Here is a 10,000-nt window from a genome sequence, read left to right as displayed (position 1 = left end):
ACCACCGGCCGGGGAGGCCCGGTGGCGACGCCCAACGCGGCGAGGCCGGTTCGCGGTCCCAGACCGGGGACGGCGTGTGCGCGGGCCGGCCGGGCGGGGCGGGGTCGATCGACGTCGGCGAGGGAGGCGCTGCGGGGGCGGCCCCCGGCACGCCCATCCCCCGGCCCAGGGGCACATCGCCGGGAAAGCTCCCGGGTGAGGAGGTGGGCCCGCACACCCGCGCACCGCTGGCGGCACGGGACGGGTGCGGGCGGGAGGCGGCACACAACGGCGCGGGGGCCGTCCGCCGGACGGACCCCCGGCCCCACCGCACCAGGCGCGCGACGGGAGGGCCGCACACTCACACGCACACACGGACGCGCGCGACCCCGGCGCCAGACGGCTGGCCCGGCGAAGGCCCTCCCCCGACTCGCAGGGGGGAGGCGCGGGCCGCGGCAGGCGAAGGGCGGCGCGCGGCCCCACCGCGGGGCCGGCGGACCTCTCCCTCCACACCGGGCGGGAAGGAGAGGGGGCTCTGCCTGCGAGCCACGGTCGGTGGCTTGCGCGCAAGGCGAGGGGCAGCGGCTGGGGGATCCGGCACCCCCAAGGCACCCTCGGAGATGACTAGAGAAGACTTTCTTCACCGAAGACGGGCCGTCCCCACCCATCGCCCCCCACGTTGGGCCCCCGCCAGGCGCCCGAGGGCGCCCCGGGGATGGGCGGGGGGGGCCTGCGGTATTGGTAAGCACCAGCGGGGGGGTTAAGGCACAGTGGGCCTCTGCGGCCGGGAACGGAGCCTGCCGCCTCGTGCTCACGGCGGCTCTGCCTCACCCGGGGACGGCGCGTGCTCCCGGCTCCGTGCTGCGTCCACCCTCCACTCGGGCGAGGAGGGAACGGGTGGGGCACCGCAGCGGCGACCGAGGGCCTCGGAAAGTCACACCTTTTGAGTCGTCCGTTTTTTTTTTTTTCCGTTTCTCTTTTAAAGCTTCTCCGCCTCATCCCGCCTCACCGGAGCCAGGCTCCGGCGAGCGCGCGGGGCCTCGCGGGTACGCGCCGCGCACACCCGAGGCTTGCCTGGGCACCTAAAAGCCCAACACACCCCCCGGTCTCCCTCTGTAGAGGGGTCCGCGCTCTAGGGCGGCCCGCGGGGGGGAGGAGGTACGACAGAGCCTAACAACGGACCGCCGGGGCCCAGCCGCGGCTACGCAGCCTGGGCCCCCACCTCGCAAGGGCGACTTCCCTCGGCACCGGCGGAAGCAACACGCGGGCCCTCCTCCTTCCGCTCTCGCTTGCCTCACGCGGGTCTCGGCAAGCACCGGGGCGGGCACGCACGCGCGCACCCCTCTCTCACCCCCGCCTTCTCGGGATCAGGCACGGCACCCTCCCGCGAGGCGTGCGTGCTCTAAAGGTCTTACCCCGCTCGACCCCCCTTTTTTTTTTTTTTTTCCTCCACATCCTTTCTCTCCCTCTCGGCCGCACTCCTGTTTTTTATTTCTCTCGGCTCGAGGGGCGCACGCCCACACGCGTGAGCGGTGACCGGAAGGGTGGGCTGGGAACGGGGAAACGGCACCGCCACCCGGCCTCAGGCACCTGAGGGACGGCCTGGAGCGTTCCAGGGGCACCGCCAAAGGGCCACTCGAGGCGCACCGGCACCACCTGGGTGGGGCGCGCGGGTGCGCCTGACCAGAGAGCCCCCCCGCCGCGGGGGGCGGGGGAGGGCCCGACGCGAGGCAGAACACCAGGGCCACGAGCAGAGGCTGTCCTGCTCGGTCTCAGGACCCCGCCACCGCCGACGCTGGCCGCGAGGCCGCAAACGAGGGCAGATGAGCAAGGTCGGGCCGGATTCCGTGCCCCTGCCCCTCTGCGCACCACCGGCGGGCGGGGAGGAGGAGCGAGGGGCCCGCGCGCTGAGCGAGAAGAGCGGTCCCATTCGCCACGAATGTCCGTCCCTCGTCTTGGCGCGGCTCGGACCCGGCCCGGGAGAGCACGACAACACCACATCGATCGGGTCAGCCCAGGCACAAGCGAGGAGGAGAAGACCCCCCCGCCAGGGCTGCCAGGAGGCGGGCGAGGACAGCCCCGGAGAGGACCCGCTTTCTGCCTCGCCCGCCCCGGCTGCGGAAAGGTGGCCGCGAGGACCCCTGCACACGGAGAACGCCTGACACGCGAGGCACGTGGGCCTGGGGGAGGGGGGTAGCGGGGCACACTCTGGCGAGCACCGCGGCCACCGCGGGTGCCTGCGACAAGGGGCACGCGGGTCAGAGGGCCCGCGGCGCCCGTGCCACGCCGCCCTCGGGCACTGGAGACCGGGGGGAGGCACCGCGGCTGGACATCTGGACGCGCGAGAGCCGGCGCACGGGCCCCAGGCGGGCGGCTCAAGCGGGGAGGAGCGGGGGAGGGCGTGGGCCGTCGGTGGACCGGCGTCTACGGACCCGTCCAGGTTTCCCATCTGCTCAGCGGGAGTCACCCAGCGAGGAGAGCGTGTCAGCACCAATCTGGTGGCCCAAATCGCCCGTTTTGGGCGAGAGAAAAGCCACGCCCCGCGGCGGGAGGGGCCCGCTCCCCACGGCGAGCCCCCGGAACTGCGGCCCGGCCATCGGTCCGTAGCGCGACCCCATGGCCCCCAGCGCCCCGCCCCCCCCCCCCGGAGCTCCCGGGATCCTCTGGTCGACCCGCGGGACGGGGTGACGGAGCTGGCCGGGGCCGCGCGGGCGCCCAGAGCCAGCCGCCTGCGCTGCGGCCAACGCGGGCCGGTCGGGGAACCCTCGGAGGGGGGACTTGGAAAAAATTCTCGGGCGGCGGGGCCCCTCCGAAGGTCCGGGCCCCGCGCGGGTCCGTGGCCGGGCCGGGGCGGGCCGGGGGCGGCAACCTCGGCCCGGGGACCCCCGGAGCGGGACTTTGAAAAAATTCTCCGACGGTCCGGACCCCACGCGGGACCGCGCCCGGGCCCGGGGCGCCCTCCGCGGGCCACCCCGGACCTACGCCGGAGGCCCCGGTGACGACCGGGCCGCGCGAAGGAAGGCGCGCGAACGGCCGGGGCGTGCCTTGTCCCGTTCTTCTGCCTGCGCCGTCTCGGTGCGGCCCGGTTCGGTCCAGCGCCGTCTAAAACACGGCACCCGGGAGCGCGGCGGCGGCGGCGGCGGCGGCGGCGGCGGCGGCGACGGCCACCGCCTCGGCCACATGAAGCTGCGGGCCCAATTCCGGAACGTGGCTCTGGCGCCGGCGCCCCACCGTGGCCGGGACGATCCCGCCGACGCCGCCGGCGTCCCGAGACGTCGCCTCGGCCAGCGCGGCCACAGCGCCTCCCATGTCGCCGGCGCCGGAGCTCCGGAGGAAAACGATGTCAAAGCGGCCGCCAGGTGGCGGCCGACAACCGGCGCGGGCGACAGCGGGACGGATCCGGATCGGCGGCCGGCGAGGGCGCGTCGCCGGGCGGCCGGACACCCGGTCCCGTCCCGGCTCCCCCCCCGCCCCCCTCCCCCGCCTCCCAGCGCCGCCGCCGAACACGTTTCTCGGCGCGGGGCGGCCGGAAGGCGTTGGGGCCGGCCACGGCGCGGGGTCGGTTGGGCCAAGGGGATCCACCCGGCCGGGCCCTTTCCCGCCTCGGCCAGGACGATCCTGCCGACGCCGCCGCCGGCGTCCGGGAACGTCGCCTCGGCCAGCGCGGCCACATCGCCTCCCGCGCGTGTCGCCGGCGCCGGAGCTCCGGGGGAAGACGATATCAAAGCGGCCGCCAGGTGGCGGCCGACAACCGGCGCGGAGTGCAGCGGGACGGATCCGGATCGGCGGCCGGCGAGGGCGCGTCGCCGGGCGGCCGGACGCCCGGCCCCGTCCCGGCTCCCCCCCCGCCCCCCTCCCCCGCCTCCCAGCGCCGCCGCCGAACACGTTTCTCGGCGCGGGGCGGCCGGAAGACGGTGGGGCCGGCCACAGCGCGGGGTCGGTTGGGCCAAGGGGATCCGCCCGGCCGGGCCCTCCTCAGGTTCCGGAGGTGTGAGCAGGCTGTGTGGCTGGCTGCTTCTCCCTGACGGAACAGCAGTGGAACGACGGTACCAGCCCACTGCAGCAGCCGCTCTGGGAATGGTGCCTGAGGGCTCCCCGCGGGGCAGGGCCGGTAAACCCTCTCTGCCCCTGAAAGATCTCTTCCTGCCGCTGCCCCTCAGTGCGTCGTCTAAGCCCGCCTTCGACGGTCAGGACTCCCCGCTCGTCGCAGACATACTCGTTCGCTTGTGTTTCCGGGTCTTTGTCGTCAAGAGAGCTAGGCGGAAGCGTCAGCCTATTCCACCACCTTGGCCCCATCTCCCAAAGTTCCGATCCAAGGGGGTCCGGCCCAGCCGGGCCATTTCGCCCCTCAGCCAGGAAGATCCCGTCTACCCCGCTGGAGCCCTGGAGCACCATGCCGGCCAGCCGGCGTGTCCCACTCGGGGGGGGCCCTGGGAGGGAGGGAGGGAGGGAGGGAGGGAGGGAGGGAGGGAGGGAGGGAGGGAGGGAGGACCCCGGGAGGACCCCGGGAGGACGCCGGGAGCCAGGCCGGGCTCGAGGAGACGGAGCGAAGGCCCCGGGCCGCCGTGGCCAGCGCGCGCCCGCCGGGACCGCTTCCCATCCCGTCGGCGCCGCAGAGCTCCGGAGGGGGACGGTATCGAAGCGGCCGCCGGGTGACGGCCGACGACCGGAGCGAAGGGCGGCGGGGGGGTGGAACCGGGTCCACCTGGGCCCCGGCCGGGGCTCGAGGGTGGCAGAGGGGACAGACTCCCCCGGGCCGCCGGGGAAACCTCTCGGGAGCGTCATGGGGCGCGCGCGCGCGCTCGCCCCCGAAAGGGCCGAACGGGGGGGGGGCGCCCGAGGGGATGAGCGTCCACCGGGGGCGGGAGGGAGAAGAGAGCACGTCCCAAGCGTCGGACGGGCAGGTGTTCTCCGATCCGTATCCTTTGGACGGACGCGACAAACGGGAACGGGATGAGACCGCCAGTCCCCGAAGTTTTCCTCCTCGTTCTTTGAGTGCCCGCGTGGCGCAGCAGGCAGACCGGGAGACGTTTTCCGCCGTCGTCCCTGTCGCCGAGCCAACGGTACGCGTGAGGCGGGTTGAACGGGCAAATTGCGTCGGGAGGGAGGGAGGGAGGGAGGGAGGGAGGGAGGGAGGGAGCCGTGCGTTTGCCGGCATCCGCGTCGCAAAAGAAAACCACGGCCGCCACCGAGAGCGTTCTTCCTCATCGCTTTCCATCCTCCCGCGACGCGGGCGGGCAAACGGGGGGCGGGGGGGAGGCCGGGAACGCCTTCCCAGAGCCGGTACGGACCGGCTCTGGGCCCCCCGGTCCGACTGGGGAGACATCTCACCGAGGGAGGCCCTCGAGGCTCTCGGGAGCGAGGCCGGACTTAGTGAGGTCCAGCGGAGGCGCGGCGGGCCAGCCGCGAACGCCCGCCCAGAGGCCCTCGGGCGGCTCGGCCCGAGCGAGTGCTCTCCGGGCTCGCGGGCGGACTCGGGAAGGTGGCGTCTCCGGGGCGGGGGGGGGGAGGGAGAGGGGTGAGTCGGCGTCTCGAGCATCGAGAGATCTCCGGCGGCTCCCGAATGCGGGCGGGCGGGCGGGCGGGCGGGCGGGCGTGTGTGCGTGAGTCGTGGGGGTGGGGGGTGGAGTGCCCGAGGGGGGTTGGGGGGTGGGAGGCCGAGAGCGGGGCGGTGGGGGGGTCGGAGGGTGGGGGCGGTGGGGGACCACGCGCCTCGGGCCCGGGGGGTGGGGTGCTGAGGTGGGCGGGGAGTTGGCAAACGTTCCGGGTGGCCTGGTGCGTGTGCGCGCGTGCCTGCGCGCGTGCGTGCGTCCGTTCGCGCGCGCGTCCCGGTGTGCGTGCCTGCGCGCGCGCGCGTCTGTGCGGGGGCGCGTCTTTGCGGGGGCGTGTGCGCGCGTGTCCGGGCGTGTGTGCCTGCGTGTGCGCGCGTGACTGCGTGCGTGCGCGTGCGCGTCTGCGGGCGTGCCCGTGTGCGTGCCCGCCTGCGTCTGTGGGGGCGCCTGCGCACGTGAGCGCGGGTCTGTGCGTGCGTCTGTGTGTGCGTCTGTGCGTGTCTGTATGGGTTTGAGTGCGCGTCTGCGCGTGAGCGCGTGTCTGAGCGTGTGCGCCTGTGCCTGCGCCCGCGCGCGCCTGTGCCTGCGGGAGCGGGCGCGCGCTCAGGCGGACGGGCAGCCCCCCGTCGTCGCCCTCGGTCCGCCGAACGGGCGCCCCCTTGGCCGGATGGAGAGGCTTTTCTCCGCGCCCACGAGGGGAATCGCAACGGGAACCGTAAGGCCGCACGCCGGCGGCGCTAGCGCCGCCTGCCGACGAGGGCCGCCGCCGCCGATCCCCCCCCCGGCCCGACCCCCAGCCCCCCAACTCGGCCCGCGGTGAGGGCCGGGGCCGTATTCGGCTGGAGGGGGGGGACGGTAAGGCCGAGGGCAGCGTCGCCGTTCCCGCGTTGCACGCGTCGCCGTGCCGCGAGCGTCTCCCGGGAAGCCAGAGGAGCGAGGTGTGTGAAGCCCGTGCCGCGCGCGCGCGGACCCGACCGGGGTGTTCCGGGACGACCGACCGACCGACCGGCCGACCGGCCGACCGTCGTCGTGGAAAGCTCACGGCGGACTGGACATCTGACGGGCCCCTCCCTGTCCGAGCCGACCTCCCGAGGTACGTAGGAGGGGAAGGGTACGGTAGGCTGGTTCGGCTGGAAGCCATCCCACCCCCGGGAGGCGTCGATCGACGGGGAGGCGGGACCGGGAAGGCACCGGTTTCCAATCGGACGATGGCTGAACCTTGGGCGACGGGTACGCGGACTCCTCCGTCTTCGCCCGAGTTCGCGACTCTCTGCGGGGGGAGCTTTCCGGGAAGCGGGTGACGGGCGCGCGTGCCGTCGTCCCGTGAAGGCGCGCTACTACCAAGAGGCTCCGAACGCGGGCCGTCCTCGGGGGGCGGTTTATTTTTTCTCAGTCGGGGGGGACCCCCGCCACAGGGAGAGAAACACCCGAGTTGGAACGGTGCTCGGGTGGGGAGTAGGGCGTGGCGGTGAAGACTGACGTTCGTCATCGTCGTCGTTTCCGTTTAGATAGAGAACTGACTGCGGCGCCGCTGCCGTCGCGTGCCGTCGAGCGGCTCGGGACTCGGAGCGGCCCTAGGGGAGAGAGTCGAGCCGCCCCACGGGCTTCCCAAGGAGGAGCCGGCGGATCCGAACCGCCGACGATCTCGGTCGGCAGCCGAGCTCCGAGCCGCCGCCGCCGCCGCGCCGCCGGGGCTCCGTCTTTGCACTCGGTCTCCGGTACGCGGCGAGTTGGTTTCGCCCGAGGGGCGGAACGGCTCTCGAAGAGGAAAACCCGGTTTCAGAAAAGGAAGGAGACAGGCAGAGGGAGGGGGAGGGGGAGGGGGTGGGCGGGAGGGGTGGGGGAGGGGAGGGGGATGGGGGCAGGGGAGGCGAGGGGGAGGGGAGGGGGAGGGGTGGGGGAGGGGAGGCGGTGGGGGGAGGGACGGGGAGGGGGAGGGGGAGGGGAGGGGAGACGAGGGGAGGGGAGGGGGAGGGGGACGGGGGAGGGGGGAGGGACGGGAGGGGGAGGGGGGAGGGACGGGAGGGGGAGGGGGAGGGGAGGGGAGGGGAGGGGGCGGGGAGGGGGAGGGGATTGGAGGGGAGGGGGAGACAGGCATACCTGGACGCCGAGCCAGCCCGGTGACGGCGTTAGGTAGAAGAAGGACGGTAGGCGCCCACGCGCTCACGCCCGTGGCTGCAGATACGGACACGCAGGCGCGTGCACGCGCCCGTGCGCGGGCGGGCGGTACGCACGTGCCTGCCCGTGCGTACCCGCGCGGGTACACGCGCGTAGGCGTGGGCGCGCCCACACGGGCGCGCCCGCGCCGGTACGCGCGCGCCCTCGGGCGCGTCCGTGCCCGTGCGTACGCCTAGGGGTGTGCACGCGCGGGCGCCCGCCTCTACGTACCTGCCCGAGGGCGCGCGCGCGCGCGCCCGCGCCTGCACGCGCCTGCACCTTCGCACGGGCACCTGCGCGCGGACCTGCCCGCGCCCCCGCCTCTGCGTGGGATCGGCGAGAGCCGAAAGCGGTACCGCCGCCGCCGCGTTTTCAAGATCCTTTGGCTCACGCGCCCCCCCACCCCCTTCCGGCCACCTTCGGGGGGAAAGCCCAACTTCACGGACGGGCGGAGCGGATAGCCCTTCAGCTGCGCCTCCCTGAAATAGAACGGGAGGAGTCACGAGAGCCTTAGGAAACGGAGCGAGGCGACGAGAGGGTGCGTCGAAAGGCGGGCGTCGAGAACTCCGGCCACAGGCGTTTTCCTTCTGTAGGGTGTAGAAAGCACCCCGCCGCACGCACCCGGCGTTAGGGAGCTGTCTCGAGGGCCGCGGTTTCTACTCCGCCGACTCCTTTCAGTTGAGACGGGGCGCCTCCGAGCGTGTGTGTGCGCGCGACCCGAAGGCGGTCGTCGAGGGACGACGGCACCCTCGGTCCGCCGAACCCCCGCGCCCTCGGACGGACGGGTGGAGAAGCTCTCCTCGACGTCACGGAGGCGGTCCCGACTGAAACCGGAGGGGCACGTGCCGGCGGCGCTAGGCCCGCCGCCGCCGAGGACCGCTGGCGCCACCCCCCCCACCGCCCACCACGCACCCCCAACCCCACCCCGCCTGCGCCCTTGCCGTGGGCCCCACGCTGGCGATATCCGGATCCAGTCCGACGTGGCCGCCGGCTGCCACCCGCCAGGCGGGGAAGAGGTTTGGAGGCGGCGGAGGCGGTGGGGGCGGCGGGGGGCGGCGGGGGTGTGGGCGGTGGGGGGCGGAGGAGGAGGAGGAGGAGGAGGAGGAGGAGGACGGACGGACGGACGGACGGACGGACGGAAGGACGGGAACGCGCCCGCGCGCGCGTGCGCCCGCACCGCAGGGTGCCCTCCGGAGACACGGACGGGCCCACGGAGCACACGGAAACACGGAGATGGACGCGAGGGGGCGCGCGCGCGCGCGCAGCAGACACAACCCCGGGACGCCCGGGAGACACAGAGGTAGGCGCGGGCAGGCAGAACACGCGGGAACGCGGACGCGCGGCACCCACGGACACGGTCCGCTCGCGCACGCGCACGGGGGCCCGGACGCACGGCGACTCGCACGGACGGCGCGGCCGAAACACGGGAAGGTACGCCTCAGGGGCACACGCCCGTGGATCCCCCCAACAGAAGCCCGCCCGCGGCCAACCCCCGCCGCCCCCCCCCGAAGCGGGACGCCCACCCGCGCGGACGGAGGGAGGGGCGCGACGGGGCGGACGGCCGCGCCGCAGCGCTTCGGAGGACACGGCGCCCCCGCCACACACGCGCGACGCGATAGACGCGTCGCGCGCGAGACGGGGGCACGGGCACGAGGTACGTACGCCCGGCCGCGCGCCCGCGCGGCATCCCGAAGAGGGCGCGCCGCACTCGGACGGACGGGGCCGCGCGCGCGCGCGCGCACCGGAGAGGCCACGCGCGCACCCGCGCGGACACGTACGCGCACGCAGCGGCGGCGGCGGCGGCGGCGCCCTCCGGCGACACGGACGCACGCCCGGGGCACGCGGAAACGCGGAGACGCACGCGCACAGCAGACGCACGCACGGGACGCTCGGGAGACGCGGAGGTAGACGCAGGCAGGCGGAACACGCGGGAACGCGCGTCGCCCCCGCGCACACGATACACGGAGCGGGCGGGCACGCTCCACTAGGCGCGCGCGGCCTGCACTTGACGCTCGGGGACGCGGGCGCGGACGCGGCCCCGTACACGCGGCACCCACGGGCAGGCGGCACGCGGGCTCGGACGCACGCCCGGCGACGCGCGAGGACGGAGAGACGGCGCACCGGAACCGCGGGCGGGAGACGCGAACGAACGGGCGCCTCCCGCGCGGCGCGGGGGGACGCCCACGCGGAAGGCGCGGCACGGCCACACGCCCGCGGCGCCCCCGCGCGCCCGCCGTCCCCCCAAAGTGGGACGCGCTCGAGACGGCGCACGCGCACGGACGGTGACCGCGACGCACCCGCGTCCGCCCGCC

Source organism: Loxodonta africana, unplaced genomic scaffold, assembly GCF_030014295.1.
Source record: "Loxodonta africana isolate mLoxAfr1 unplaced genomic scaffold, mLoxAfr1.hap2 scaffold_755, whole genome shotgun sequence".
Taxonomy (NCBI): domain Eukaryota; kingdom Metazoa; phylum Chordata; class Mammalia; order Proboscidea; family Elephantidae; genus Loxodonta; species Loxodonta africana.
The sequence above is the reverse complement of the archived record's forward strand: the minus strand, read 5'-3'. Positions refer to the sequence as shown.